Source organism: Littorina saxatilis, linkage group LG14 (genome assembly GCF_037325665.1).
Source record: "Littorina saxatilis isolate snail1 linkage group LG14, US_GU_Lsax_2.0, whole genome shotgun sequence".
NCBI classification, from domain to species: Eukaryota; Metazoa; Mollusca; class Gastropoda; order Littorinimorpha; family Littorinidae; genus Littorina; species Littorina saxatilis.
In genome coordinates, this window is record NC_090258.1 from 8162803 (window position 1) to 8172737 (window position 9935).

The following is a 9935-nucleotide window of genomic DNA, read 5'->3' on the forward strand; positions in this document are numbered from 1 at the left end:
GATAACTGTTGTTCAAACAACTCTAAAACACCAATCGTTGAAATACACAGACGTTGTTAATGTTTGCTGAGAGATTAAGGGAGATGCCCTAAAATCGCGGTATTATGTGGTTTTATTATTGTATCATTTTGATAACAAATTAAACCCTTGGAAAATGTTTGTGGCGTGTAAATATTTTCTCTCTGTGAGATGTCTTGTTCCGTATTATTCCGACCACGTGTCTTGCCCTGTTGATAGAACCGTTTAACAACAGCATCATCTGAGCCAATCAGTATTTTACTACTCGGTTACAGATACAAGACATGTAAATTTACACGTTTATTGTCGGGTACCCATCCCGATTGTTTTAGCTATAAAATTGTGACGCAAGCTTACTGCACTCATTTTAAGCAGATCGAAGACACGCTGCACACACGCACGCACGCACGCACGCACGCACGCACGCACGCACGCACGCACGCACGCACGCATACACACACGCATACACACACACACACACACACACACACACACACACACACACACACACACACACACACACACACGCACGCACGCACGCACGCACGCACGCACGCATACACACACACGCATACACACACACACAGACACACACACACGCATAAACACACTCATACACACACGCACACACACGCACACACACGTACACACACGCACTCACACACGCACGCATACACACACGCATACACACACACACACACATTCACACACACACACACACGCGCGCGCGCGCGCGCACACATGCAGTTAAGTCTCAGCAACAAAATAACCAAAAAAAACCTTTGGGCCAGATGAAAAAAAGGACAGTATGATTGACGTCAAAGAATGTTCAGACTTTAGAAATCAAAAACACAGACTTTTGACCAGATGAAAACTATACAATGCGATTAACATAAAAGAACAGACAGACGAACCAATCAAAAACACACAGCCTCCGTTCACTCCTCTGTCATCATCGTTCAAATGTGATCACCGCTATAAATTCCCAAGTGGGAAAATATTATCAAAATGGAATAGAAAGGAACGAGGGAATCACAGAAATAGAAAAACCATGCAGGGAATAATACAAAAAGGATTGGAGGGAGAGAGAGAGAGAGAGAAAAAAAATCAAATATTATAAAATCGCGGCGACCGGTGGTCCGTGAAGAAACATATTGAATGGAGGAGATTGGGAGGAAAGATGCCGGAGGCAAGGCAGGCCCTTTTTGGTAGAGGATAGACACAGGCACTGCAAGCATTTCAATGAAATCAAAGAGCGAGTGACGAACTTGATAAACGAACCTGTAAATATTGCCGTTTTTAGCATCAGTACGACTATCAAGATGCCGGAGGCAAGGCAGGCCCTTTTTGGTAGAGGATAGACACAGGCACTGCAAGCATTTCAATGAAATCAAAGAGCGAGTGACGAACTTGATAAACGAACCTGTAAATATTGCCGTTTTTAGCATCAGTACGACTATCAAGGTTGATAGAAACCGAATTTATTATGGTTACTGCCGATTTCAACGATAGACTTAGAGCTGGAATTATTTTTGTATTTGCCGATTTTATCTCCCACAATTCCGAGAGTCCCTTTCCTCTCTACATTGTGGTCGATAAAACTACAATTACACGTCACTTAATAAGGTAAGCTCGTCATAATGTTATGATTTGTATTCTTTTTCTCAAAGTCCATAAAAAGATATGAGGAGAGAAATGTCGACATGTTATTGATACTCCCAGACCACCGTATAGGATTGGATGAAAAGATTAAGACGAACATGAGAGCAGTTGATCGCAACTAACCGCCCTCGTGTCACTTTGATTTACGAAGTTCGGTCTCAAGACTGAAGAGTAGTATCCTTTTATTGCATGTCCTCTTGAACATTTTATTGTTCTTGATCATACGGACTTGTGTACGGTGAATTTGAAACTAAGAAGAGAGATTTGAATCTGTGTGTCCTGATTCTCATGCAGTAAAGTTTTGTCAGTATTACTTCTCATGCAGTCAAATCTTCGGATCAGTTACCGCTGTGTATCTGTAATCCCATGCAGTTAAATCTTCGGATCAGTTAACGCTGTGTATCTGTAATCCCATGCAGTCAAATCTTCGGATCAGTTAACGCTGTGTATCTGTTCTGCCATGCAGTCAAATCTACGGATCAGTTAACGCTGTGTATCTGTTCTGCCATGCAGTCAAATCTTCGGATCAGTTAACGCTGTATCTTGCTTCTCATGCAGTCAGATCTGCAGTTCAGTTAACGCTGTGTATCTGTACTCACATGCAGTTAAAATCTCATGCAGTCAAATCTACGGATCAGTTAACGCTGTATTTTGCTTCTCATGCAGTCAGATCTGCAGATCAGTTAACGCTGTGTATCTGTACTCACATGCAGTCAAATCTACGGATCAGTTAACGCTGTCTATCTGTGCTCCCATGCTGTTAAATCTATTGTATCTTGTGTCTCATGCAGTCAAATCTACGGATCAGTTAACGCTGTGTTTTTATCTCCCACAATTCCGAGAGGAATGGGTCACGTGAGATAGAACGCGGGAATACGTCACTGAACGAATGGTTTTCGTCCTGTGAAGACGTGTTGGTGCACTGTCTATCTATTGCTTTGCTTTCATTTTTCTCTAACCTTTCTCTGTACAAGTTTTAGTTGTAGGTTAGTTGAAGTGTATTGACTATTTTGATTGTTTATCATTGTGTCAACTTGCAAGGCAAGGAAACAGTTTGGAGTTTTCGGTGTTTGTTTGTTTTTGAACCGGGAACTTGTCGTTTCGCGTATGAATTTTATTCGGCGAAGCTAACACATGGAAATGTTACTGGCGTCAGTCGGCTCGTTAATTGTTTTTGTACGTGTGACCTACTATATTTGGGTCAGTCGGGATCGTTACTTGTTTTTGGACGTGTGACCTAAGGTCAGTCGGGATCGTTACTTGTTTTTGCACGTGTGACCTAAGGTCAGTCGGGATCATTACTTGTTTTGGTAGGATGACTTATTATATCTGGCTACGGAAATGTAGAACACGTTTTGCTGACGAAGTCAGTCACGATTTGCTGACGAAGTCATTCACGATTTGCTGAAGTAGCCTCTTTGTTTTTTTCAGCAGCTTTCTCGATTACAGCAATTACTATCGCCTGATGCGAACTATGGGCCACAGAGGGTCCGCTGTGCCAAGGCTGGGCACTACTCCATTGACGATTTGAAAATCTTTGGAGTTGATTTTGAATTGTTTTGATACTGTAACGGGTGCGCTTGCTCGTCCGCAGGAATCAATATAACTTTTTCGTGTGGTTTTTGTTCGGTAATATGGCGGACTCGGGAGGTGGTGAATGTGCTGCTTGCGGGAAGAAAACCGGCAAGAAACCGGCGAAGGCAAAACCTTCTGAAGTGATACCGTCAGAAAAGGCGGGAGTTGATAAGTCTCTTTCGATAGAGAAGAGCTCGTCTGGCCCACGTGATTGTGAAGTTACTCTGAAAATGGACCAAATTTTGGAGACAATGACTGCTTTGCCTGGCAGACTATCTGATTTGGAGAAAGTTGGTAAGCTTAATGCGACGCCTGTTGCTTCAACATCGCGTGGAACCGAGTCGCATGGAACCGAAAGCAGTTCGGCGCAAGAGTCGCAAGCGGATGGAGAAGACGGTGCTTCGGTTAGATTTGCTCATGAGCAGTTCGAAAATGAGTTTGATTCGGCTGAAGACACGGATGTTGCTTCGGACAATGATTTTGACGCAGGCATAGTAGTGGATACAGTTGGCGAGGGGATTCATCCATCTCTGGCAGATCGTTTTGAGGAAGGACTTCTTCTTCCATCAGATCGGGCACGTGTGCGAAACACTCTTCAGAACTATCCGCGGCCCAAAAATGTCACGTCGCTTCGAACGCCGACTCTAAATCGTGAATTAGATGGCAAACTGTTAGTCAAATTTGCAAAGAAAAGAGACTCGAACCTGTCCTTTGTTCAGGAACAAGTAGGTTGTGCGCTGAAAATTATCGCTCAGCTTATGTCCGACCTAAAAGAAAAACCAGCAAGTCGGAAGATGAGTGAGCGTCACAGCTTTAGCAAACTGGCCGATGCGGCTCGACTTCTTATGGTTTCACACAAGGACCTGTCACAAGTGCGGCGCGAAGCACTCAGGCCGACACTTAGCCAAGACTGCAGGGCCTTATGCAATGCGCAGCTAAATTTCAAACTGACGTCTAACGAGTTTTTGTTTGGGGAGGATCTAGCAAAAAGGGTCGACGATGCAGTGAAGAACAGGAAATTATCATCCACACTGTCACAGCCCCTTTCAAAAAACGCCACCAGAGGTCGTCAGTTCTACCAAGGGCGGCCTCGACAACAGTTTCAGCAGTGGCTAATGAGGTAGCGAAGCTAGTGGAGAAACAGATTGTTCAAGAGGTGGATCAACGGCCAGATCAACTTTTATCAAGTATTTTCTTGCGTCAGAAAAAAGATGGTAGTCAAAGGGTGATGTTAAACCTAAAAAAATTTGAATCAGACAATTGAAAAGATTCACTTCAAGATGGATACATTAAAAAACGCAGTGTCATTAATGAAAAAGGATTGCTTTTTTGCCTCAGTTGATCTAAAAGATGCATATTTCTCCATACGCATCGCTCACAAGTTCAGAAAATATTTCAGATTTCAGTTTCATGGCAAAACTTTTGAGTTCCTGACTCTTCCACAGGGATATCGTGATTCTCCCCGCATTTTCACGAAACTACTGAAGCCTGTATTGGCCCACTTACGTTTATCTGGCCATACCCTTCTGATATACATTAATGATACCCTTTTGCAAGGAGACACTTTTGAAGAATGCCAGGCAGCAGTGTTAGATACATGTGTTTTGTTGGATCGTTTGGGCTTTACTGTGCAGCCTGTGAAGTCGGTATTTACACCTACTCATGCATTGAGTTTTTAGGGTTTCAGCTTGATTCTCAGAACATGTTAGTTTCTCTGACCCCCCGGACAGTTGATAAAAATCGTACTATGTGCGCTGATTTAGCTGGAAGACAGAAGTGTACAATTAGGCAGTTGGCTGAAGTTATCGGATATTTCGTGGCTGCCCAACCGGGTGTTTGGATTGCACCTCTCTATTTTTTTTAAACGATTAGAGATCGCAAAAAATGAAGCCCTTGCTGTTAGGAAAGGTGACTTTGATGCAGAACTTGTGGTTTCAGAACAAGTTCGTTCAGACCTTCTCTGGTGGATTGATAATGTAAAGCAATATCCTTCCCCTGTTAGCAGAGGCATACCTACTGTAATAGTAACATCAGATGCTTCGAAAATAGGGTGGGGGGCGGAGTGTCAGGGTAGCACCACAGGTGGAATGTGGACCAAGGAAGAAGCTTTTGAACATATTAACTGTTTGGAACTTAAAGCAACCTACTTTGCCCTGAAATCCCTTTGCAGGGGATTATGTCACTCTTACATTCAGTTACTTACAGACAATAGCACCACTGTTGCTTGTATTAATAACATGGGTAGCACAAAAGTTTTGTGCAACGACATTGCCAGAGACATTTGGTTGTGGTGCTTATCACATAGTAATTGTATAACAGCAACACACTTACCGGGTTGCCTAAATATAGAGGCAGATGCAGAATCCCGTGTGGATAGACACAACATTGAATGGCATTTGGACACACAAGTGTTTGCAGAAGTCATCAATCGGTTTGGTCTCTGTGATGTAGACTTATTTGCTTCTTGTGTTAACGCACAGTTAAGAAAGTATGTTTCATGGAAACCTGACCCAGATGCATTTGCCATTGATGCATTTTCCTTAGACTGGTCATTGTTCAAGGCGTTCTGTTTTCCGCCTTTCAGTCTCATTTCAAGAGTGCTCCAAAGGATAGAAGTCTTAGAGGCGGAGTGTGTGCTGGTGGTGCCATTATGGACAACGCAAGTGTGGTTCACCAAACTGTTGCGTCTACTAGTAGAACTGCCGGTCCTGTTGCCCCGCAAAGAAACCTTACTCATTCATCCACTGACAGGGGAGCACCATCCACTACTGAAGAAGATGAAACTAGCAGCATGTTCCTTTTCCGGAAAGCCCTTCAGAAACAGGGAATTCAGAATGAAGCAACAGACATCATGTCAGCCTGGAGAGAGGGTACGAAGCGTAACTACGAGTCATACTTCAAACGCTGGCTTCAGCATTGCCTTGAACGGGATAGAGATCCCTTTTGTGCCTCTCCACATGAGTTGATAAGGGTTTTAACGAAACTGTTCCAAGAAGGCAAAGGATACAGCAGTTTGAACATGGCACGAAGCGCTGTTTCCGCATTGTCCCTTCATGATAATTGTTAAGCGGGTTGTCATCCATTGGTGAAGAAGTTTTTGAAAGGAGCTTTCAACCGACGGCCAGCTTTGCCTCGTAATTGTGTGACCTGGGACGCTAATCTAGTGCTAACATTTTTAAAAGAATGGTCACCGGCAAAATTTTTTATCGCTGGCACAATTGACGCTCAAAACTGTGCTTTTGTGCTTGTTGGTCTCATAGTCAAAGGGGACAGGCGATTTGGTTGATGGACTTGCGTAACATGAGTTGGACAAAGGAAGATGTACGATGTAGGTTTGGGGATTTGCTCAAAACTTCTGGCCCAAACAAACATCAGAATGAAGTGGTATTTTGTGCCTTTCCGTCTGATTTGGCAATTTGTGTTGTACATTATTTGAAACAATATGTCAAAAGAACTCGCGCATTTAGAGGAACGGAAACGAGACTCTTTATCAGTTGGACAGCCCCTCACAAAGCGGTGTCGAGAGATACTATTCGTCGATGGACAAAGATTGGATCAGAAAAAGCGGGTATTGACATGACAATATTTACGCCGCATTCAACTCGTTCCGCTGCATCTAGTAAAGCTGCAAGTATTCTGAAGACTGTTGGTTGGCGTCGGGCTAACACCTTCACAACTTTTTACAAGAAACCAGTGGACAGTGGGAGGAGTTTTGGACAGGCTGTTCTGTCATGAAGAATTGGGGTTTATATGTATTTCAATTCATAGACAGTGATAGGGTGTAAATGCTGCAGACTTTAAAGTCTCACGTGACCCATTCCTCTCGGAATTGTGGGAGATAAAATTACATAATTATGACGAGCTTACCTGAGTAAGTGAAGTCTAATTGTGGTTTGATCGACCACAATGTAGAGAGGAAAGGGATTACGTGCCTCGCCCTAAGTTGTCTTCAGAATTATACCGATAACCGTTTTCCCTCCCTATCCCTTTCCTCTCTCTTTCTCTTTTCTCTGCACCATTTACACGTCGTTAAACAGTGACGTATTCCCGCGTTCTATCTCACGTAATCCCTTTCCTCTCTACATTGTGGTCGATAAAACCACAATTAGACTTCACTTACTCAGGTAAGCTCGTCATAATTATGTAAATCTCTGCTCCCATGCAATTAAGTCTCCTGTATCTTGTGTCTCATGCAGTCAAATCTACGGATCAGTTAACGCTGTGTATCTGTGCTCCCATGCAGTTAAGTCTCCTGTATCTTGTATCTCATGCAGTCAAATCTACGGATCAGTTAACGCTGTGTATCTGTGCTCCCATGCAGTTAAGTCTCCTGTATCTTGTGTCTCATGCAGTCAAATCTACGGATCAGTTAACGCTGTGTATCTGTGCTCCCATGCAGTTAAGTCTCCTGTATCTTGTGTCTCATGCAGTCAGATCTACGGATCAGTTAACGCTGTATCTTGCTTCTCATGCAGTCAGATCTGCAGATCAGTTAACGCTGTGTATCTGTGCTCCCATGCAGTTAAGTCTCCTGTATCTTGTGTCTCATGCAGTCAAATCTACGGATCAGTTAACGCTGTGTATCTGTGCTCCCATGCAGTTAAGTCTCCTGTATCTTGTGTCTCATGCAGTCAAATCTACGGATCAGTTAACGCTGTGTATCTGTGCTCCCATGCAGTTAAGTCTCCTGTATCTTGTGTCTCATGCAGTCAAATCTACGGATCAGTTAACGCTGTGTATCTGTGCTCCCATGCAGTCAAATCTACGGATCAGTTAACGCTGTGTATCTGTACTCCCATGCAGTCAAATCTACGGATCAGTTTAACGCTGTGTATTTGTACTCACATGCAGTGAAGTCTCGGTATCTTGCTCCTGACGCTTGTGTCGTGTCTGTCGAGAGTGCGCCGCCCCCTTGTTTGGCTTGAGGAAGGATTAAAATATTTGCCAACCTCTTGACCCAAATTGCGCTGAAATAAATGATGCGTTTGCACTGTGCAGGCCCGAGTCAGACACTTGAATCAGGCCCAGTGCAGGCTGTTGTTGTGCCCTTTTCCAGCAAATATTTGACGTTTTAAAACTTACTGTATAGTTTTTTTTTCTCGAGGAAGTTACAGTAGTCGAGTGGGAGATGCTTGGCACATAACCTTTCCTTGCTACTCCCCTCCCTTCCCTAAGCTCCCCCTCCCCTTCCCTTAACCAAATATTTGTCGATACTTGAAATTACGACAAAATTATCACTTTCGTTTTTGAAAAAAAAAAAAAATGAACCGACACTCATGCAACAAAATCATTCCCTTCATTTTTGAAGAGTATAAAAATGAACTGGTGATTTGAAGAAGTGTTATTTCTTTTAGTTTAACGCCATGAATCAAGCTCCATTAACTTGTGTGGAAATGATGCATTTCACGCTTCTGAAATAATTATATAGGTGCATGTGGTTACGCCCGAAGCCTGGATTCAGGCAGATTGACCATTTTTCGGGCATTTTTCAGGCAAATCTGTTTCAATTTGAAATTAAACATTCGATTTGTTAAAAGTATTCGTCGCTAGGAAGAAGGTTCAAATAGCGATTTCAGACTTCACCAGCATCAATCAAAACATATTTTATGTTACCAATGTTATGCGGCCAACCGGAAGTGCCTATTGTGTGGATTTTTCTCATTTTAACCTTAAAAATTGGATTTGTGCCTTTTACAACAAATTCGCTAATATAGTTGGATAAGTTTTATATTACGAACAAGCTATATATTGACCCTATAAAGATCTGTCCCTCACAGCGAAATAGGTTAAAACCCAGCAACAAACTTTAAATATGTGAAGATTGTAGTACTGAAACGGAATGTTTCATACTGACAGTTCACGAGGCATAGTCCACTTACCCCCTTTTTTCAGGTAATGTTGTCTGGACATAAAACAGGAGTTTGGCAGTACCGTGGCCATATTTGTTCGCAGGAAATGCACCAAACAGAAACAAAACAAGAAACTTGAGAAGCGTGTTTTTCGTCGAATTGAAGTTATGTTTAGAGTCGAAGTACAAAAACAGAATCTGACGTCAGTCATTTTGTAAAGAGCATTGCATTTCGTAAATTGTCGAAAACAACCAAATCGATTTGATTTTAACTTTAGTGCACCAACGATGAAGTCAGTTCTCTCTCTCTCTCTCTCTCTCTCTCTCTCTCTCTCTCTCTCTCTCTCTCTCTCTCTCTCTCTCTCTCTCTCTCTCTCTCATATCATTATCTCTCCCCCCCTTCCCCCCTCCTCCCCCCCCCATCTTAACATCGGCCATGCTAAACTATATAACAGCAAAACTAAAGGACACGCACGTCCTCACGCCTTCTGTAATGAGTCATGATAAAGATTGAAAGGATTGGTAAAGAAGATCATCCCTTCTTGGTTTAAACACGAGTTGATGTGGGTTTTTTTATTTGTTTTTATATTTCTTTTTTGTCTCGATAACCTAGGGGGTCATGGGAGTTTGTTCGGGATTTTACAATGCCAAGAATTAACGTCATCACCGAAACGGGCATACAACTTCTCCTTGGATTCGTTAATATAAGCTTAATGCTTGAGGTCGCTCTCCCTATGTCATATAGTGTATGTATGATTCCTCCGAAAACGGCGTATGGCTGCCTAAATGGCGGGGTAAAAAACGGTCATACACGTGAAATTCCACTCGTGCA

At 42.8% G+C, this 9935-nt stretch overlaps 1 protein-coding gene across 1 annotated transcript in view; it reads left to right on the forward strand.

Moving 5' to 3' along the window:
• Positions 1-9935, forward strand: part of LOC138947039 (hornerin-like) — a 112630-nt gene that overhangs the window by 55454 nt on the left and 47241 nt on the right. The window lies entirely within an intron of this gene.